The sequence below is a fragment of the Pygocentrus nattereri genome, chromosome 10, assembly GCF_015220715.1.
Source record: "Pygocentrus nattereri isolate fPygNat1 chromosome 10, fPygNat1.pri, whole genome shotgun sequence".
Lineage (NCBI taxonomy): Eukaryota > Metazoa > Chordata > Actinopteri > Characiformes > Serrasalmidae > Pygocentrus > Pygocentrus nattereri.
The window spans coordinates 17,531,752-17,555,136 of record NC_051220.1 but is presented as its reverse complement, the minus strand read 5'-3'; the positions used below and the strand labels follow the sequence as shown (position 1 = coordinate 17,555,136).

General features: G+C 37.3%; 1 protein-coding gene across 2 annotated transcripts in view; it reads left to right on the top strand.

Moving 5' to 3' along the window:
* The first annotated feature begins 1,801 nt into the window (after window positions 1-1,801).
* Window positions 1,802-23,385, top strand: part of LOC108430661 (KATNB1-like protein 1) — a 71,254-nt gene continuing 49,670 nt past the window's right edge. For both annotated transcript variants that reach the window (XM_017703284.1, XM_017703282.1), the window contains exon 1: window positions 1,802-1,884. The gene's annotated coding sequence lies outside the window, so the exon portion shown is untranslated. The remainder of the gene's footprint in view (window positions 1,885-23,385) is intronic.

Genomic DNA, 23,385 nt, shown 5'->3' with positions numbered 1-23,385 from the left:
GAGGCGACAGCGCTACCCACCACACCACTGTGCCACCCCATTACTAAATTAAGTTAAACAGAATTCTACTGCATCAGATCCTCCTGTAAATGCGCTCCATTGCTGGAGTGATAATAAATAATAATACATTATTTGAATTTCGGTGGTAGTACATAGAGATCTAGCCCCTTTTCACTGTTCAACTATGCATCCTACAACACTGATGGAATACACAGTATGTTGAAGGAAATGTGTAAAAGTTTAGGATGTAAAAAGGAAGTGAACTGGATTTTTGTCTTGAGATGAGCAACTTAAGAAGTAGATAAGTGTTTAAGTACTAGCTCTTTGCGGCAGTTGTACATCATTTTTTAAAACAAAAAAGCTGCAGTTGTGCTTTTTGGTTTACTTCATCATGGCTGTCTTTGTGAAGAAGTGTGAATAGTTTTTACTGCGAGAGTTCTCTATTACCCCCCTTTGCTCACTAGCAGCTCACACAGAGTCAGTGGTGTCCTAGTCAATATAATAACAGAGTTACAAGGAAAATGTTTTATTTAATTTTGTGAAATGTCTGTCTATTTTACAAAATTAAATAAAATTTGTAGTATAGCTATAAAGGGCCTACAGAAAGAGGTTAGTGCTTATATATGGCAATTAAGTGAGTGTGGAAGTTTTCAGACGGCCAACAACAGAACAGCTACAGTCACATTTACAACTTCTAAGCTTTAACATTTGATGCTGAGCATTTAAGAATATCTTGCATTTGTAATGTATCATAACATGCAAAAGCCTATGTACTTTATTGTGCTTTAAGAAGTTAATGCCACCACACAGTGCCAGCTTTCTCCAACAGTATCCACCCACATCCAACACCCACATTCCACCATAAGAATGTCATACAGTCAAACATGGTGGAGGTAGTGTGATGATCTGGGGCTGCTTTGCTTCTGCAGGATCGGAACGACTTGTCATAACTGATGGATGCATGAATTCTGATCTCTAACAGAAAATTGTGAAGGAGACTGTCTGCTCTTCAGTTAATGACCGAAAGCTCAAGTGCAGTGGGGTTATGCAGCAGGGTCAGTGACCTGAAGCACACCAGCAAGTCCACTCCTGAGTGACTCAAAAGAAACAAATTACCATTACATTTTCTCATGGTTGATATAGTTTTTGAATAAATCCTTATCATCAATAAATGGAACTATCATTTAAAAGCTGCATTTTGTGTTTGCTTGTGTTGTCTTTATCTTACCTTAATATTAGATGAATGATCTAAAACATTTCAATATGTCAAATTAGCAAAAATAAGAATCAGTTGAGGGGCAAATACTTTTTCACAACACTGTATGTGATGAATACACATGATGAATCACATCTATAATCTTTTGGAGCATTAGATAGTAAAATTGTTGTGTTTTTCTATACACACAAGTATCCAGCTACTTTAGAATAAAAGGCTCCAGCTGTTGACTGCTGCATAGGGACCTCCTAGTAAGTGGGGTTTATTTGATGACAAACACACAGTCTCAAAAAATGCTTATCCTAATGCTGCTCCCAATAGTCCTCACCCATCCAGAGCTTGAGTGCTCTGGTAAGCAAACAATGGTGGATTGTTAGTGTACCGAAGAACAAACTCCAGCTTGTTCTTGTGGCAACGAATTGAGCGAAACAGGCTCAAAACATTCCAGGCATTCCCAGGAAGCATTGTTGACAAATCCCTGAGTTCAAGGTTCAGGCCTGATCCCTGTTAAGTCAAGCTGCTTATGTAATGAATGTCTTTCTCCTCCTCGCTCCCAGCCGCCCTATCAGGCTATGTAGAGGACCAGAAGTGCAGATGCTCACAACCATATAAGGACTTCAGAGTCGGCATTAGGTGCTTCTTGATCTGTCTGAGGCCAGCAGTGGACGGTACGTTTCTGATGGCATTTCCACTGGCTTTTGAACATACTTAAGATTTTTCCCTGAGTCTAATTTGCTATTCCCAGAGGTGGTGAATGTTCAGTAGAGTATAGGTACTGGACAAGTTGTTGAAGTATTGATGTAATTGCTAATAACTGCAAATGGCCACACATAGTATTTCACTTAGAAAGTGTACAGAGATCTCTTACATCAGAAACAGGCACTTAATGTTGTACTCATACTTGATTAATTAGTGTTAAGTACAAACGTAATACTGATTGATCTATAGTTAGCAAAGCTTTCTTTTATGGTCGCTTAAGTTCTAGGTACCCAGGCAAGTGTGAGGCACAAACTCCAAAGTAATTTTGGTGAGTAACATGATTGTAAAGTTCCAAAACAGTTAATCTAAATTACACTGAAATGCCAGTTTCTGACATTTTTAGAGGTTCCTCATGTGAATATTGTATTACGTATTTTGCTTAAAAGCTATTTATTGTGGCTCATTTTATCAGTTGAATACACAGGCAGTTGTATTGTATTGTAGTTGTACGATATAATATATTATTATATCGTTTTGTCTTTGTAAAGTGGCATGAATTATTTTCTCACCTATCCCCTTTCACTTCTCATTGCTCAAAAGCAGCTAAACACAGAGTCACAACATTTCACACACACTGAGAACCAACAGTGTCCCACTTAATCTGATTACAGGGTTATGAGTGGAAAACATTTTATTTGATAACATCAATTGAAAATATCAGAGTCGATTTCTATTCAAACAGCAGAATGGCCACAACGGTGCACTTACTACCTACAAATACTCATCCAATTTGAGATAGTTTACTGTGTCCTTTGTCTGCTTAATAACTAGTACATGTAAGGCCTTTTAGTGTAATGTACTCATCTTACCCAAAATAAAGACACAGCATTTTGAGCAATTTGTACCTCATATTGGCTCAATACGTAGAACCTGTTGAGCATTTCAGTGTAATGTTTTGGAACAGTCTTAGAACTCACCAGCATGGTACCTGACATACCTAGAACTTAAGCCACTGTTAAAGAAAGCATTACCCTGTATTTGTGATATGCATATTATATTGGAAACTAAGTGGTAAGCTCAACATTTTGTAGAAGTGCAGAAAGTGGCAAGCAGGTTCATTAGTCATCTGGATGCAAAAATAGTAAGTGTCTGAAGTAGGAAACTTTGGCATACAATACGTGATGTAGAAGTATATCTTTGCCGTCACGCAAAACCCTTTTTTTGCATAATTTGAAAACTCCATAATTTGTTACTCTTCACATTGTGTTTAAATGTTGCAATGAATAGGCCAAAAGAAATGGTCCAAAATTGTTTGGAAAAATATCTGGTTACATTAACTTCCAAGTTAAGAATGTTTTTCACTTCTAATGTAAAGTTATCATTTTGGACATACAAGTTTTTGTTCCATCCTTATTTCTTGCTTTGTGTATACTTGCAACATTTACAATATAAGTGTTTTCCTTATTTTTCCTCATGTGTGTTCTACTTCATGTAACTAAACAGTCAGGCTACTGTAGAGCAGACCTCTGTTAAGCAGGCCCTTATTTAATAACATCTGTCCTGTTACCTTGGCTACTATGTGCTTAACATTCTTTCCTATACTCCCTCACCACATAAAGTTTTTGTATAGATTTTCATTTGCATAACTTCCAAGGGAAGCTGTATTATAGCACATTGTGCTGACCAGAAAGTTGGACAGGATTTAGAGATAACTATCCATTCCCATATGGCAGCTTCTTTTAATGCTCTCTACTTTTTTTTATTTTTCTTCTGACATTCCTCGCATGTAGTTCAGATAGTGGCTTATCAGGCAGGCCCATGAGTATAGCAACAGACTAAACTAGCGCTAACTGATTCAGTGCAATGAAATGTTTGACTGGCTGGCTCTGTGCCGTGGCCAGTGCAATGCTGTGTCCGGTTAGAGTCGGCGTGAGAGTGGGAGTGAGAAATGCACTCAGTGTCTCCTCCTCACAGACCATGACTCAATGACTTGGCAGCTGGAGCTTCTCAGCCGCCACATCTCTTGTAATTCGACAGGAATTCTCCTCCCTCTTACACGACGACTTCCGTCCCTTCCTTCTATAGGCATCCTCACTGAGCGGAAGGTCAGCTTACTCTTTTGAGTGGTCTGTGGGGATCCCTTTCTGTTTTTAGATATTTTAAGATATGAGGGAATACCATGAGGGAAACTTTTGTTTTGTTTACTGCTGTCGCTGAGAATTTGGGCCAGAGATGTTTATTTTGGGGTAAACAGAATCACTCATGATTTTTCACCGTTTTGTCACTGTCAGAATAAAACCGTGTATCTCTTTTTGTTGTTTCAATTTATTTTTAATTAATTTTTTTTACAGAATTTGAAAATGCCAGCTGTCCTATACATTGTATGATAAATGGACCAATTTAAATTGTCTAAAATACTTTAAAACATTGTTTCATTAACTTCTATTCAAAGTTCAAAGAATGTCTTTTTGCTTCTCCTGTAAAGCTGTCATTTTAAAGATACGAGGTTTTGTCATGAAAGATTTACTGCTTCCTTGTAATGGTAGACATCTTTGCCTATTCTGAGAGACATATCATAAAGAGTATGATTACCATGAAAGACAAAGTGCTTTGGCAAATTTGTTCATATGCCTACAGGAGAATAACAACATTGTGCATGGGCAGTGGCGAAACCCTCAGGGTGCTCTAGGACTTCAGAGAACAATTTCTGTCAAGTAAAAAAATGTCTATAATTTTTTGTTCATTTTTATTTAATATAACCAATATGCTTGGTGCATTTAATTTCCACAAGTATTGTAGTAATACTCCTATTTCCTTCTTATTTGATTGGAAACCAAAGGGTTAAACTCGCAATAGAAATAATATCCAATAAAAATGCTTTTTTTCTCTGTAGTATCCAAGTAGATACAGCCAGAGTAGTTCTCTCTGGTCAGGACTTCAGCAGCTAAACTGAAGGCCTAACGTGTCAAATTAACTATTACCTTAATTATTAACTAACAGACAGTAGAATCAATCACCTTCTGATTTGAATGGGAAAGAAACAAACATTACTCTAGGCCTTCTGGAAGTCCTAGATACATCACTGACTGCGAGTGCGAGTGTTCCCCTGACTAATGTGTTTCATTCGCATGTTAGAAATGGAAGCAGCAGCAGCTCTAAGCCGGAGGTTCATTTAAAACTGCTACAAAGTAAATGCTACAAGCTTCAAATAAAACTAGGAATGTATTTTACAAGCATCAGATGTCTTTTTTTATTTTAGAATTTTAGAATCTTTTTCTATATTTAGAAAAAAATGTTTGTGTGAATTGCTTTAGCTTAGTGCTAACATACTACTAGAATCCCACAGAGATGCTGGTAGAAAGTAGCATTATCATAAACCTGTATTTTTGTTCTCATTAATGACTGAGGTTTGTCATTTATGACCCAAACTGAAGGCCTAATAGTGACAGTTCACCACTGTGCATGAGTATTCAAAATAAGCTTATTTAAATATTAAATATTTTATTGCACTATTTCAAATATATATTTGACACAGATTAGCATCCACTCTAAATTTCAAACTCAACTTTAAATAAAAAAAAAAACAGATTTTAAAACTGCGATGGAAAAATACAGAGCGAGTGAAAGTGTGGGTGCTTTGTTTGTTTATCTTAATTAAAAGAGATAAACATATTTAAGTAAAAGTAACGATTAATTACTTTTTTACTAAATAAATTAGAAGTATTCATTGTATGGTGGTGTGTGATACTGTGGTGTGTGGTGCAGTGATTAATCAGAGGCACTGGTCCCCACATACATAGAATTAGCATAGCTGTGGGAAGTTTCATGTTACAGTAATATGAATTTGGATGTTTTAAATAAACAACAACAGATTAAAATTCATTGGAACTCAATTGATTGGTAAGACACAGAGGAAAATATCATGGACTTTAAGATTTCTTCTAAGTAGAGGGGAACAGAGTTGGCTGGCACTGCTAATGTTTGGGTCAGAAGGGGGACAAAATTTAAGAAATACGAATGTCCTCTTGACCAATGTTCATTGTAAAGAGCTGAGTCGGGGTAGACACAAATACAATTTACATGCTGCACACATATTTGTTGGCATATGACTGTGCATATCAGTTTCATTTGTTTAAATCTGTAACTAGAAAAAAAGATGTTTATAATAAACTGTCATGTTAATGTAGGCTAAAGAACAATAAAATAATTGGTAAAATGTCCAGTTTAACTGCAAACTGCCATTGTAAGTTCAGGAAATATGCTTTGACAGTGAAAGTGTGTTTTTTAGCTAAGATTTTCAGCTTCCATTTGCTGCTAGTCTACTGTACAATATGCCCAGGATAAAACTGTGCCAACCAACGGTTTTAATAAAAAATGTCAGGCATAACAAGTATGTTTTGTGAGTAAAAGTAGAGGTATAGATTAAAAGTATTCAATAATATGTGAGTAAAGTACAAATTTTTCCAAAAATAACACTTACGAATAGTAGCACCCCTGACAATAATGAACTGATCGACAAATCAATCTAGTAGAAGGAGAAGAGAGGTCAGTGAGGAGAACATTTATTACAATTGCATCCAGCCACCTGAGCACTTCTGCATTAAGAACTCTTTTTGCTCTATGAATCACAGCTAGTTCCATTGTTTCTCCTTAGTTATTAGCCAGGAAGAATTTGGTGAACGACTTTGACTTTGATGAATTCTATTTGTTTTCTTTGTTTAAAGTGACCTAAAACTGGTTTCCCGGTCTGAGGATCGGAATAAGTCCAAATAGCTTGTAATGCAGTCATGACCTCTTCTGGTCAGGTTTCAATGGAAACAGATACACAGATTAAGCTTTCTGCTTGGAACAAAACAGCCGAAAACAATTATTTACATAAATGTGTTGCTCCGACTACACAAACTAAGATATGATCAGAAAGGGTCTGATAGAGGGTTTTTTGGACCTTTGAGATGGAAAAACTTATGGGATGTTTGGTATTGTAGTGACTGTACTTAGTGTTCTTGGTGATTCATAGGCTTTAATATTTATAAGTGATGGTCTCCTGATCGCTGCATGAGCACAATTTTAATTAAGAATTTTAAGCTTTTTGATGTTCTTCTTTTTCCAGATAATGTAATGGTAAAAATCTTGTGTTTTTTGGAATCATCTTCTTTAGTGTAGGTACAATTCCTTGAAGCTCACTATATGCCAAAAGTGTGTGGACATGTGACTATTACACATATAAGGAGTTATTAGACTGCCTATACCTATGGGCATTAATATAGACTAGGCCCTCTCTTTGTGGATGTAACAGCCTCTACTCTTCTGGGACGACTTTCCACAAGATTTTATAGTGTGCCTCTGAGAATTTGTGCCCATTGTGAGGTCAGACACCAATGTTAGATGAGAAGACCCGGCTTGCAATCAATGTCAGGTCAGGTCTCTGTCAGGCCACTGTTCGTCCACACCAAAGTCATCAAACCATATCTTTATGGACCTTGTTTTGTGCATAGGGGCACAGTCAGGCTGGAACAGCAAAGGGCCTTTCCCAAAGTGTTGCCACAAAGTTGAAAACATGTAATTTTAGGTCTGAATGTCTCTCAATATCTTTGTATGCTGTAACATTGACATTAGCCTTTACTGGAACTAAGAGGCTGAGCCCAAACACTGGAAAACAGCTTGAGATCATTATCTCTTCTCCACCAAACTTTACTATTGGCACAATACATTCCAATAGGCTCTCCTGGCATTCGACAAATCTAGATTCATTCCTCAGACTGCCAGATAGTGAAGCATGATTCATCATTCTAGAGACTTGTTTCCACTGCTCCAGAGTCCAGTGGTGGCGTGTTTTACACCACTCCAGCAGACGCTTGGCATTCCACATAGTGATTTTAGGCTTGTGTACAGCTGCCTGGCCTTGAAAACCCAGTTCATGAAGGACCCAGTGCACAGTTCTTCTGCTGATTCTTGTTACTTCCAGAGGCAGTTTGGAGCTCTATAGTGAGTGATGCAACAGAGGATATGTGTTTTTCTACATGCTTCAGAACTTGCCAGCCAGCTCTGTGAGTTTGTGTGCTGTTCTGCTTTGTGGCCAAGCTGTTGGTGCTATTTGAACCTTTCATTTCACAAAAGTAGCACATACAGCTGACTGGAGCAGGCCTAGTAATAAAGAAAGTTCAAGAACTGACTTGTAGCAAAGGTGGCATCCTATGACAGTGGCACTTTTAAAATCACTGAGCACTTTAGTATGAACAATTCTAAAGCCAATGTTGGTCTATGGAGATTGCAAGGCTATTTTATACACATTTTAGCAATGGATGTGGCTGAAACACCTGAAATCAATCATTAGAAGGGAGACATTTTTCAGCCCTACATGTACTGCTGATTGCATTACAATGTATTTATTACCTGATTAAAACTGTAATCAGTAAAATAATATGGAGGATTACTCAGGCTCAGTAACCGAGACAGGGTCAATTTTAAATGCGGCATTTGAGCTCCCGTGCATGCTTTGATTGTTGATTTCATGCAGCATTGCCAGGATACATTTTATCTCCATTAGCTGTTTAGCATTACTCCTGGTACCCCTCCCATGTTTGTGTAAACTTGAGTGCGATTAGGTGACAAAAATTACATTACAAATTTCTCCATGGTAAAGTGTTGGTGTCCTGCAAAGCAAAACAGGCATGAGATCGAATGTTTTGATGTAACTGGTTGCACTTGCTTAAATGCAGCATTGGACCCATCTGAGTACAGTATAATGTCGACCTCTTGCCCTTTGTCATATGCAGAAAATTCTTTATTACTGAAGACACCAGCAGCGCTGTCTGAGTTGGCAGATTAAACTCTACAGTTCATTGTTTTAGAAGACTTAAGTTTGTGATCAGAAACATCTGGTCCACATAAAGTTGGCTTTATGGTCCAGTACTGGGGGTTTTGTGGGAGACTGAGGTGCCTGAGATTCCTCATAGGGACAGGAAGGCTTCGGCCCTTCCTTTCGGTCAGTTCTGACGTCCAGTGGGGCTTGGCTCAGGGTGCGACATGAGGCAAACCTTTGAACTTGTACTTAGTCAAAAAGCCAAAAAAAAACATCTGTTTTCTGTGACAGAATCTATTACAGTTTGTCATGCTATGGTATGACTTGGGTTGAGAAAGAGAGAGAGAGAGAGAGAGAGAGAGAGAGAGAGAGAGAGAGAGAGATATGGTACATATCCAATATAATGATTTTGTACAGGCATGGTCTGCAAATTCAAGTGAGCAACTTCATGTTACTTCACACAGTACAATGCAAATTAAGACTGACTTCACAAGAAAAGTAATGAAACATAGCTTGTTACGATCATGTGATTTTTGCAGGGATGCATGAACACGGTCGAGGAAGTGGGTTTAAAAAAAGCTGCTCCTGCAAAAGTATGTCCAAAACACGAGTTGCTCCTTTGATTAAAACCACAAACATTAGCAATTGCTGGCAGGTGAACAGTAGTATGGTTCTGGGAAATAAGAATTACCACAAATATTGAAACCGTCCTTCTGTCAAGGTATGCAAGAAGCTAATTTGACCTAGTTTGACCTAGTTTGAAAAGATTAGAGGACAAAGCAATCTTCTGACTGGTTCTTCTTCCAGGTGTAAGATGCCATGGAAGAACACCTTTGGTTTCATAAAGAAACTTTCAATGTGTGGTTTGAAGAACATACACACACACACACACAGGATACACCCTAGACTGGTCGCCAGTCCATCGCAGGGCTGGTTTGAAGAACAATTTTTGTAAGTCATAATGTGAAGAACCTTTTTGAAGTTTAAAGAACCTTCACATAATGGGGGTGCCCAAATATAGTCTAGGTCATCTAAAGCTCTGGAGAGTTTAGTTTAAACCTTAATCTAATAAATGTTGACTTGTTTGCACATCTATCAAGATTAAAATCAAGTTCACTAGTTTTGTAAACCATAAACATTTCCATCAAAGTATATTTCATCAAAGTTACTAAAGAAAAAAATGCATAGTTCATCTGAGTGACCTCCATTATAGGCAGACATTTTATGGCTACTCTCAAAGGGGTCAATCAAGGCCTTCAGGAGCATCTGGATTATATCTACTAGAAGTAAACTCTCCAGGTCAGTAGATCTCTGGCACTGGAGTCCTGAGGAACCTCTGTACAACTGCTGGGTGATGCTGATAAAATTGAATAAAAAATATTTCCAAATATGTCATGGTATTATGATATAAGATCAATTACAAGTTAGCACTAACACTGTTGTATGCAAAACATTTCACATGTTCAAATGACGTTTTATGAAAATAAGTTAACACACCCTCTACAGAGAACACATTTCTGCACAATTAATGTGCACTTACTGCTTATTTTACTTAATGTAACATATTGAAAAAGTTTTATATTTTATTATGTTATTATATTATAGTATTATTTATTGTATTATTCATATATTTACAGAGTCTAAATATACAGAAATTGAAATAAACAGTTAGTTCTCTATAGAGTGTAACCTTATTTTCACTTCAACCACGTATGTGAATGTAAATTGACCAGGTGTGTTCAAACGTTTCTATACAACTGTATTTTGAACAAATGCTTCTTCTATGCAGTTTCTGGCAGGTACGGGATATCGTAATTTCTCCTCACTTCCTGACCTAAAATGCAGAGCTATGGCTAAAATAAAGCTCCGCCTATGGACTAAAATTCTCTGTGTTTAAGTAGTGACGTAAACCAGGGACAGCATTTTTTTTTAAAAATTAAATTCATTATAAACCTAAACCGTTAAAATAAATCAAAACAATCTTTAAATATATTGGGAAAAATGCAAAGAAATATAATATTGCACTTACAAGTTAAAATATAGGGCTTAGGGTTTGGGACAGCCACCTCCCAATAGGAAGTACCCTATAATGATTTTCAATATATTCAGCTTATTACTATTTCAATTACAGATCATAACATCAGTTATTTTCAGCAGAATGGTCCATAAATGTACTGTACTGCCTGGTTCAATTTCCTGCCCCAACAACACCTGATTCAGTTCAAGTGCTTGATAATTAAGCAGTTATTTAAATGAACAAAAGAAAATATGTAACTGCAATTTTGCTGACCAATAATGTTTATGATTATGATTATGATTATGATTATTATTATTATTATTATTATTATTGTTGTTATTATGGCCAAAATATCCACAGCTTGAACAGTGGACTGACTGCCAATTAGTTAGGTCTAGCTCATCTACAGGTAGTTCACAAGCTCTGTGTAAGTAGATTAAATATGCACACTTCAAATTTGAAACAGCATTGTTAATTATAGAGGCTATAAATAATATTTCATTTTAAAAATTGAATTTTTTAAAATTGTGATTTCAATATAAAAATGAATCTTTCATACCTAGTTCATTTCTATTAAAATTAAGATTTTTCTGTGATCCATACTTCCAGATCAATTTGACTTGTTTACTTGTTTTAAGTTTACTTGTAAAAGTTTAGCTTGTTTGATTAGAGTCATTGACAGATACTGGTGTAGGTGAGTCAGACAACAACCACGCTTGAGCTAACAGTGTGGCAATACTGGCAATTTTTGTTTTGTTTTTTTTACCTACAGCATCGTGTCAAACACTGCAGCTACGTTGACTAACAGGCTTGATATTACATGAATGAAAACTGATCACATCCACGCTAACTGGACAAAAACTTATAAACTTTCTAAACTCAATAAACCACAATAATAGGAACCACATTGTCATGCACTCCCTTTTTCTCCTTTTTTCAAGTGTTTCATTGGGAAGCAAATTCTGACTTCATCTCCATTCTTTACTAGGACACATGTACTCTCCAGTGGCCTGTATTCAAACTGGCAACTCATCATCTGACAATCCGTGATAGTTGAGCAGAGATGGACAGAGTTGAGGGACTTTCCCAATGAAGTAACGACTCACTTTTGTACTGAGTGACCTATGGCTAGCTGTACACATGTAAATGGGCGTAGAGTAACTCAGCCAAATCTGTCCACTCAAATCAAGTGATTCTAGTCTGATGGATACAATAACAGACATATTCCCAACAGATGGACCACCACATTCAGTTCAGAACAAGCACAATATAGTACAAAATTCAGAGACCACCATTCACCAAGTAAATTATTTATCAGGAGATATTTCTGGGGAAAGCCACAGAAGTGTGTAATAAAACCTCTCAATTGAAAAGTTCTTTAGTGAGCATAAAGAGCAGTAGGGAAATGGTTGGGGCTTAAAAACTAAGAGCAAGGAGGCATTTACAATTTGCATAATGATGCATATTCATAGATTATGAGGTTTAGGGATGCTCCTATTACCTATTTAGCAGTTTTGAATACATAACAAGAAATAATTTATTATGTGACATAGATGACTTTAAAGTTACATCAGCAGTACATTGATTTTAATTTAATAAAGGATTAATATAAAAGATTAATAGGTTCTGGAATGTCCTCAGGCTTTCAGCATTGAACACTGGTATAGGACCTATTTTTGCTGACATTTCTATGCAGAAAGACCAGATGCTATATCAATACTTTGATAACCTGGGGCTTATGTGTTCACAGTCACATTTAATTGTCAAAATAGCTTTACATAGCATGTCCTCAGATGCCTAGGACTTTTGCACAGCCCTTTGTCATCACTGTCCAAGGAAAAACAAGCATCTCAAAAATGGTGTAATAATGTAAAGATATTTTATACCAAGAAATTTTGAAGCATTTCTATTGGTCCATCCATTACAAAACTGTCATTCACAACTTCTGTGTTCAAATGATGTAGAAAGCTAAAAATTGCAAAAGAAATAGCGATACTTCAATATACAGTATTGGGAACACACTCTACTACTGTACTTTATATTTTCCAGCTGGAGTGACTGCAGTTTAAATTGAAAAGCTGCACTCGTACAGGAACTTCACTCACATGTAAAAGCCACTTTAAGTGGAACCTCCCAGTGTCTTCACATATAGACAATAACCCAGACGAAAAGAGACCTTCAAAAGGCCTTCAATCCCTCCGCCTTGCAGCTCCAGCTGCTTCAGATATTTGCCTCCCTGAGAAATGTGCAGACAGGGAAGTCTTAAATTACAAACAGAAGTGACTTGGATTTGCAGAGTCATATTTTCTCTTCCCCACTTTTTTCTTTTCTTTCATTTCTCCGAAGAACTTCCTCGCAGGCCAGTCCTTGTTGCTTTTGGCTCCTCTCATTCTGTTCACTTCCTCCGGCCTCAGTGAGAATGAAGCAACATATCGAGATTGGTGCGGACCCTTGTGTTCACAGCTGCCTCTGGCTACTCTCTGAAGAATATTAAGGAGGAATATAAAGTGTGGAGGGAGTGAATATAAAGCTTCAAGCCACACTGTCTCCATTAAAAGGTGTCAAGAAGAGCCTAAGTGGGTTAAAGAATAGAGATGCAGCTGTGTGTATTCTTAGTCTTTCTCATATCCTAAGATGAGAATTGTGGATCCACTAGCATCATTTGAGCTTCCTGGCCTCTTTGGGAACACCCAGGCAGCCTTGCATAAGCTCTAAAGTTTACAAAAATTTCAAGCGAATCTTTTGTATGCACAAGAGAAGAAAAATAAACCACTGCAGATCCTCTGCATGTTTGCATTTGCTTAGCAGTTCATCGGCGGATTGTATAGTGAGGCCTAGTGAAGAGTGACCAAGCACATGAAGAGTGAATTTGTCAACAGAGACATTAAAGCATGTTTCAGTGACCAAAGTACTGGTAGGGACAAATGGACAAAAAGTCAAAATAATGTACATTGAGTTACCAGTTTATTAGCTGCATGGTATCTATACTCACTGGCCACGTTTTCAGGCTTGCCTACAATATAGCTGGAAAAGGACCACCATAGGAGCAGATATTATTTGAGTGGTAGATCATTCTGAGTACAGCAGTGAGACTGACACAGCAGGAGAAAGTTAGTGCATGATTTAGAGAATAGTCCACTACTCAGACCATTTGATTTGGTCAGCAATGGTCCTATGATGGTTCCTTTCCACTAATTGACTGACAACTTGCGCAGCAACAAATGGGCTACAGTCAGTATTTCTAAAAAAGATATGATGTGCATTTTTGTGTCTCCAAGAATTGGTCAGTCATTTTTTAACAAGATCACTCATTTTACAATCCGGAAAATGTCAGGGTGCACATTAAACCACACATTAAAGAAAAATATTTTTATTATTAATAAATTATTAGTAATTAACCACTACTAATTTGTTTAAACTAGTCTTTGTACTTATACCCACATAAATGTTTGCCCTTGAATTTTTTTTTTAATAAATAAACAGTATTATAAATTTCATGTTCACATCACACGACTTAGTAAACTGAACAAGCTTCGAAAATGATTTTCGCACATTGTCAGAAACACTGTTAGATACTATGCAGGTACATGTTTTGTTAACCAAGGTAGAAACAATACAAATGTCCAGTTGTGTACCTTGAGTAAGTTTTTCCAGATGAAAAGTACATATTTGTACATTTTCAGAACATAATGTTTTAAAACAGAACAATAAAATAAAAGGTCGGAGATGAGACCGGGTGTGTGGAGCCAACTTAGAAATACAAGTTAGAAAATATCATTTTAATGGATTATGGTACAATTATGTTCCCTGACTGAAGGTACTGAGATGTACACTTGAGGGTCCCACCTCAAGTGTGGGGTACTGCCCCAGTGACAGTTTCATATCTTTATTTCTGAGAGTGCTTGGGCTTGGGCTTGGGCTTGGGGTCTTCTTTATGATGCAATATCCTCCCCACTCTATCTTAAAAGCATGTCAGGATAAAAGCGCTTTATGTTAAAAGTTTGCTTAATCTTAATATGTGGTTAGACAGTTACACCTCCTGACATTTTTAGACTTTGTGAGGCATAGATGGCTAACGTGAATTATTTTGCACTGAAAATGTATTCACACAAAGTATTGTAAAATAATGCAATATATGTCATAGTTATCAAATCATTGTATAGTAAAACCATAGCATGTCACTCACCCATGTACAAAGTAGGTGCTTATAACCTAGCAACTCAATGTAAAAACAAAATAAAGCACATACTGGTACACCTCAGGCTTTGAGCCCGCTTCAGTTCTCTCCAACAATAAGAACAGCAGTATAGGACCAGGCTTTGTCTTTATAGATTCTGTGCAGGAAGATGCAATCTTAGAGCAGGACTCCTGAAAAACAGGAGCTAATGTGTTCCTGCAGCCATTTGACTGTTTAAGGTTTATTTATTTATTTCATTTCTGTCTGAAATTGGTGGATGCCAATTCTCAGTGTACTCAGCCTGTTATCTAAATGCATTGCAGTTGTTAGTGATGGCCAGTGAATACCTCCTTCAAGAGCAAGCCTGTTAAGGCTGTTATGTTGCCAACTTAGTGGACACGTACATACATGATTGGATACTTACTAATAGTTGGGTCTGCCAACCTTTCCTTCAGCGATCACACAGTCAATTGAATCATCACAATTTAGACATCAGTTTCAGCATATTAATCACATCAGGCTCAGTTTATCGACTCTGGGCAAATGACTATGAATGTCAAGTGCTTAGAGTCAATTCTTTAACTCTGTCACCTCAACATAATGTTGTGATCGGCCTGGTCATTTTGACAGCATATAGAATTAAACAACTTGGGTTTACACAGCATTCTTTGTTTATTTTCAGGCATGTCAAGCATGTGACAGCACTAACCTGCTAGCCTAATCATTATGAAGTTGGCCATCATTGTTTTCTTTAAAACATTACTAATTTGCTACTTTTTATAAATGTCTATAACAGTTTAGGCAAGATTCCATCCCAGGCAAATCCAGTGGAAGTGGTATGTTAGTCTGTCATCCAGCCAAAGTTTATATATATATATATATATATATATATATATATATATATATATATATATATATTTATTTATTTATTTATTTTGTTAAACTAGTGATAGTGATAAACATAGTGATCATATCAGATCTGTTGTAGCTCAAATAAAACATTTAGGATGGTATAATCTTCGTTCTATTTACAGCACCCTTGTATCTGCCACTGGTATTGTTATAGTCAAAACTAAGTAAAGTTAAAGAACTGACTCCAGAAGCAGGAGTCAAGAGTCAGAGTTGACTCAAAAAAACTCAGAGTCATGCATCGCTACTGCTAACACAGACCCAGCATGCAGGGTAACGGAAGCAAGGGGGAGCGGGTTTATATGCATGGAGCTGTTTACAATTTGCATCATTATGTATGTTCATAGATCCTCACATGTTTAATTAGTGTTAAGGTTTATAGACTCTACATTTTAGTAGTTTATTTTGCGACTTAGTATCCGATTATGACTATAGGGGTACTTTAAAGTCTCTTATGTCAATATAATGTTATTTAGTTAGTAATATAGCTTAAGCCATCTTGCCATTACTGGCATAAACTGTTGATGATTTTATAAGCAACATTACTGTTTAACAGCTTCTTCCTTTGCAACTGTAACAGAGGGAAAAGAGCAAAAAAAGGTAAAAAATGGCATTTTAGTCAAAATGCTAATAAAGAAGAAACTGGAAAAAGTCCTTGTGCCTCTTCGTCATCATGCTCCCACAGTGCCACATGGGCCTTTATGACTGGAATGGTTTCCACTAAATTATAGGTCTAGACCTAGGCAGGATTTTTCAAATTCCACGTAACAAAGGCATGAAGTTTATAGCCGTCGTAGATTTCTAATGAATCGTTACGAAATATGTTTATTGGTTCTCATGAATATAAAAAAGTAGTGTAAGAAAGCATTTAAACCGTTTCTGTAGAACTCTTTCATCATGGCATGCTGATTATTTCTTTCACAATCTAATTAGCTTTCACTACCTACACCGCTCATCATAATAAGGCCACTGGGACAGTGAAGCTGAGTGTTCTTTGTTTCTGCATATTGGATTACACAGAACTATCACCTCTGTCACCTTTTCTTAATGACCATTTGTAAGTGCTTCTATAATGTGTCTTTCATCATTTTATGGATTTGGAATTGACAATTTTGTAAATGCACTCTGATTTAGGTAAGCATAAATGTCTGCATAGAAGTGACAGGGAATGTCACACACAGTAATATACAGTAATTATTGTGCAAAAGTCAGATACCACCCTTTATTTATTATGATTCCAGTCAGAACTGTCATTAAGTACAACCAAATGAAAGCAGGAAACATATTTAATAGAAAATTACACAAAAGCCATAATAAATAAATATAATATAGATTTTTCAGTATTATTGTCCATCCTCGTCATCATCATTATCATCGTTAACTGCTAGTCCAGATAGGGTCGCGGTAGCAGCTGAGAGAGCAGAGAATCCCAGACGACCCTGTCCCCCGCAACTTCCTCCAGCTCATTCCTGGGGACCCCAAGCCGCTCCCAGGCCAACTTGGAGATATAATCCTCCAGTGGGTCCTAGGACAACCCCGGGGTCTTTTTCCTGTAGGCCATGCCTGGTACACCCCCACTGGGAGGCGTCCTGGGGGCATCCGGATGAGATGCCCGAACCACCTCAGCTGGCTCCTCTCAATGCGGAGGAGTAGCGGCTCTACTCTGAGCTCCTCCTGGATGACTGAGTTCCTCACTTTATCAAATAGAGTGTAGCCACCCTACAAAGAAAGCTCATTTCCGCCGCTTGTATTTGCGATCTCGTTCTTTCGGTCATTACCCATAGCTCATGACCATAGGTGAGGGTCGGGATGTAGATTGACCGGTAAACAGAGAGCTTCGCCTTTTGGCTCAGCTGACCTCTTCACCACTATAGTCTGGTACAGTGACCGCATTACTGCTGCTGCCTGTCCCAGCCAGCGTTTTAACCACATTTTCAATGCAGCAAGTTAACTTTTTAAAAAGGTGAAGTAAACCCAACTGAAGACCAGCAGAGATAATTGATGGGACTTTATTGTTGAGTGTAGCAGCAGGACAAGCCATTTCTTTTTATGTAATTTATGTATCCATATAAGACTGAAACCAAGGCTATTTGGAGCAACCCAGGAGGTTAAGTCAGTAGTTATGTCCTCCTGAAATGATTGCTGTGCATTTTAGGATGTAGTATATCATGAAGATAGCTCTGGCTGCATACTGGAATATTCTGCCTGAGAAGTACATCCAGGTATCTTTGGTGTGCTGGAGAAATTCATGTTGGTCACATACTACATACTACTAACTACTTTTGGGCACAATCAGCAGGTGAGCAGCATGTGGTAAGCTATTTTGAATACAGCTGAAGATTTTGGAGATTACACTTGGCAAGCCACATTTACCCATCAATCCATTCTCTGCATCTATATACAGATACATTTCATTGCATCATAAGCTACTTTCCAACCAAATGATTTTTTGCAACAGACATTTTTATTGTTTATTAATACTGAGGGGTGGAAACGAAAAGTTAGGATCTATCGGCTCAGAATTCAGAAATTGTATAGGTAAAACATGTATAGTTATTATCTGTGTGCATGAATTAAAGATTTGTCTAATAAACACACCAAAGGGTCAGCCTACAGCCCATTTAGCAAATGGAAAGTAACACTACAGCAGGGTCCACACTTGCAGTAATGGTAATGCATGGTATTGCATGCAGTGTGTGGAATGTGAAAGTGGGCAAGAAACTCCACAATCGGAAAGACAAGCGGTGTTTCACTTTTTAATTTCCTCCACTTTGGTAGCATTCAGTTGGATTTGATGTCTACTCAGTGTTATTGATGTTTTTGGCAATTCATTGGTTTCTTTCTGAAAATGTATGTCAGTGAATTCAGTATAAAATCTCCATGATAAATTATCATGTTAACCACTGATCTAACTAACCTGCAAATGTCAGCCATTCATTACAGGCTAGCAAGGTAATATAAATATAATAGAGTCTATAAATATAAACAGTCTATGACATCGACTTATCCAAGGTAAAAACAACTGGATACTTGATGTTTTTGACAGTCAAGATCAGAGACGCAGTTTAGTGAGTTTAATTGCTTATTAACTTTTAAGAGACTTATTTCATGGCTCTCTTAGTTCAACGTTTAGAGAATATCTGTATCTCTTAGTTCATTAACCAGTTCAGTGATCTTTTAAAAGTTTTCAAAGAACCAAATCTTGTTCCTCTTTCCTGCTGTCATAGAAATGACCTATATTTAAGTAAAATAAATATTTAAGGGCTGAGATTTAAGTATTAAACTATTTTGTATGGAGGAATCTCCCGTGTTTATTCAAAGCATTAATGTTTATAAGGTCTGTAATGAAAAGCTGGATAGAGACCTCAATTTACCAACAATCAGTCAAAAACACGATTGGTGGCAACAAGCAGAATTGTTTTTGCTATTTCTACTTTAAGAAAAGGTACTTTTTACCTTTTTACCTTACTTAGATGTGTTGTAGGTCATTAATGTTACACTAATGTTACAGTATTCAGGCTTTTAGGCCTTTAAATATCTTTGTATTTGTAAAGCAGGATGCATTCATTGTTTGATTAAAGCATTAATTGTTTGATTACATAAATCTATGAATGAAAATGTTATCTTAAGGTTTATTTCAAAGTAAGTTTGTGTCAGAAACAAATATTTTAGAAGGTGTTTTTGCAAAAAAAAAAAAAAGAGACAAAAACAAAACTGGGCTTGTCCACTCCTATCGATATCTGAAATGTTGAACCTGAAATGACATTATTTTGTGAAGCATTTCAGCACTAAAAGTGACTTTGATGGAAACAAGCTGGGCAGCAAAAAACATTGTGAAGTATTTACTATGAACTGGCCAAGAAAGAATGATATTGGTCAGATCTGATGAAGTACAAATCAGAGTTAGCAGGATTTTAGTTATATATATTATACGTCAGCTACTCGCATTTCTCTGGCATTAAGTGACTGCTCTCTATCTGCTCGAGGCACAGCCAAAACTCTCAGCGAGTACATTATATAAGCTTTTCTAAACTGTTAACAATGCTTGCTATGAAGGTTTAGCACATCATTTTTGTAGCATAGCTAGACACTGTTTTCCTACTTACAGGGGGTGTTAGCCCCCTGGATCCCACTATAAGCAATTAAGCTTATTTATGAGAGCACAACAGTCAGAGGTCCATTTTAGCTGAAGAAGTAATGTGATACGTTATAGAACTAAACCTCAATTACATACCATCCCCAGACTTCATCTCGCTTCAAAAACCAGCACAGACCAGCTTGACTGTTCACCAGCAAAACCAGCATATCTTGTGTTTTGGATGCTCGTATGCTGGTCAACCAGCACGATCATACTGGGTGACCAGCTAGACCAGCAATAGGCCAGCATAAATCAGCATAGTCCAGCTTATACCAGCATGGAAGGCTCCAAGCATTTCCCCGTATTTTTACTTCACAGGCGTGGCACCCGTTAATACATACAAGAAATTTGTCCACAGTGTGTGCAAATATGACTGTGTTGACTCAAAACAGGAGCTTGTGTGAGCACAGACAAGCAGTCAGCTAGTGAACTACAAGTTAGGGCTATAACATTTGTGCTGTTAAGCACTGAAATACTGGACAGCATGTTCATAATCTACCTGGCATGAGATGATAGCCTGTGTTCTCAAACATCTTCACTTTCCACTCATCATTCAGAGAAGAGTTGAGAAGAGCGAAGTGGCCTGTTGAAGCCACCGTTTTGACACACCCACACAATTCTCAGCAAGCAGCAGCAGGTGCATTTAGCTACTATTAAAGTATAATAATTTATACATATATTATATATATATATATATATATATATATATATATATATATATATTTCTTAAATAAAACATGGGTAAATACCTTTTCCACAGCAGGTCTTTACTGTTAAAATAAATTTGAAAACATATTGACAGGGACTTTAACTTAGTGATTCACAGCCCTGTACTCGATCTGCATTGCATCATTTCTGCTTTTTCCTGCACATGGGCCTCATCGTTAGCTAATGATCAAATCATTCCTGAGCTGAGTTGTCTCTGTTAGAGCAGAAAAACATAAACCTCTACAGCACTTGTGGGCCTCCAGGATTGGAGCAGGAAAACGCTACTCTCACCACTTAAAACCCACATTTCATCCAACTTCCCCAAAACTTACACTCACCTAAAACAAAGGGCCTGGACACAAACAATAAAAGCCATAAGCCCAAAATTAAAACCACATTCCCTCACATCCAGCTTGTCATCTTAAATCCAAAGACCTGGAATGAAAAGTGAAAAGCATTTTTGCTCCCAGTGCTTACACTTATGGCACTGCACTGCACGTCCTCTCCTCTTTGTTCGAGGTTTGGCCAAAAAGCCATTTTATATATGTTTTGCATTCAATAGATGGCTTGAAACATGAAAAGAAGCTAAACCTGCCAACAATAAACAAGAATAAAAAACTGATTTCCTTAACAGCTGTGGACATTCCATCCTCCTGAGTCGAGACCCTTCACAACAGCTGCCGTCCACCACAGCAGCATCTTACAGGCTAAACAGCTCGTATGGCAGCTGTCAGTGACTGTGATGCAGTGTTAATCGATACCAGTTGAGTCATCTTCACTAAGAGAACTTTAAACTTATAGCATGGATAGATATTTTACAATCTGTTCCTTGCTATGGAAAAAAAATCTCATTAAGCGCTGAAATAGAACTTGATTACACTACTACATTTTCTTCCTGGGGAAGTGAACCAGCCTTAAATGGCAAACACATGCTTATTTTATCACCGGAACATCGTAATGGCCAACACAGTTGGATTTTTTGGGTTTTTTTTGTGAGCCTAGATCTGGTTACATAAGTAGCATTTATCTGCTTATAGATGACAAGGGATTAAAGGGACAATCAGAGACTCTCGAACAAATTCTGACTTCCTAGCCACCTGGTTCCCATTTTTCAGTGATGATAAAATAAGCAATTGTCCTGCACTGAATGAACGCATAAACCAGCAGGCTCATTCTGGAGCTTTAATCGGGCCTGAAATTCCATCTGAACCCAGCCCGACTTGATCAATATCATTAAGTCCAATTTGAGTCCAAAGCTGATTCGAGCTCAAGAAAATTTTGTCCAAAACTGACTCGAACCAGCCCAACATGACCCAAAGTGCAGAGTAAAACCTGATATGGTAGCACCAGTTAAATTACTGTGTTGCAAACATAAAAGTCATCAGTAAGTTGTGAATAAGACAAACATATAGAAGAAAAAAATTTGAACAAACTTTAAGTTGGCTTGATAAAGCCATTCATATGAAATCCCAGGAGTTGCTGAAGTGTTGCTAGGTCATTGCTAAGTGATCTCCGGTGGCTGCTAAGATGTTGATTGCCACTGCTATGGTATCTCAGGTAGTTACTAAGGTGTTGCTAGGCTATTATTACAGTATGCAGGGTGTTCTTAAGGTTTTGGTAGGCCATTGCTATGTTATCCCAGCTGGTTGCTAAAGTGTTGCTAGGTGGTTACTATGGTATCCCAGGTGGTTGCTAAGGTGTTGCTAGGCTGTTGCTGTTCCAAACAAAGCAGCATATCAAAACAATGAACAGTAACTTGGCTTTGTCAAGCAAACTCAAAAATATGATATAGTAAAATGCTGCTGTCAGTTTAAATTCCACTTTAATGAATTTACTCATGCAGAGCTTTCAAACAGCAACCGTAATGTTTAAGTCAGGACAAGCTTTCCTTGATGTACTATTCTCTATGCGGTGCTGGTATACTGAGATAGTCATCACCTGTTTAATCCTAAAGCTCCTTTCATAGACTTTTCCTTACATAAAACATTACATATCATTGCTTTCAGAAAAAAACGTAAAAAAGTATTTTTTTCCTTTTTCCTCTAAGGGTACCAATTTGAAGATACAAGGCTTTGTGCCAACAATATGATATACTGAATTGAATTGAACAAATTGAATCGAATGTATTGAACATCGGTCAAACATATACAAATATCCTTTTGACCGCAAACTGTACTTTGACCGCAAGCTGTACCAGAATTTATTTTTATTTTATGCAGGGCAAATCTTTTAAAAGGCAGCAATAACTAAAGCTACATCTGCACCCATCCTGAGCCCAAAATATTTGGAAAATTATGTCCGAACCAACCAGACCCGACTTGAATAGCTGGGTCCCCTAGGCTGAAACAAAGCTCAAGCTCAGGTTTCTTCAGTTCCAGTTGTAGAGGGTCAACAAGTTATTGATGTCTGTTTGTTATGTACGAACAGTTTTTGAGGGTTGTAGCTTCATTCCTTAAGAAGACAAATTAAATCAATTTGACAGCATAGAAGGTCATAAAATTATCCACTATTATATCAAATTGCTACAAATACTGGAGTTGCAACTTAGGGCCTGATATCAATCTGTGTTATTTTCATCCCTGCCTGCTATTTCTTTGGTTGTTGTATACATTTCCTGCATTATGCAATGTGACATTGTCTTTAGTACATTATCAGTTGTGGAGATGCATGCATTCATAGCAGATGAACATTACCGAGGTGAAATGTCCACATGTGCTTG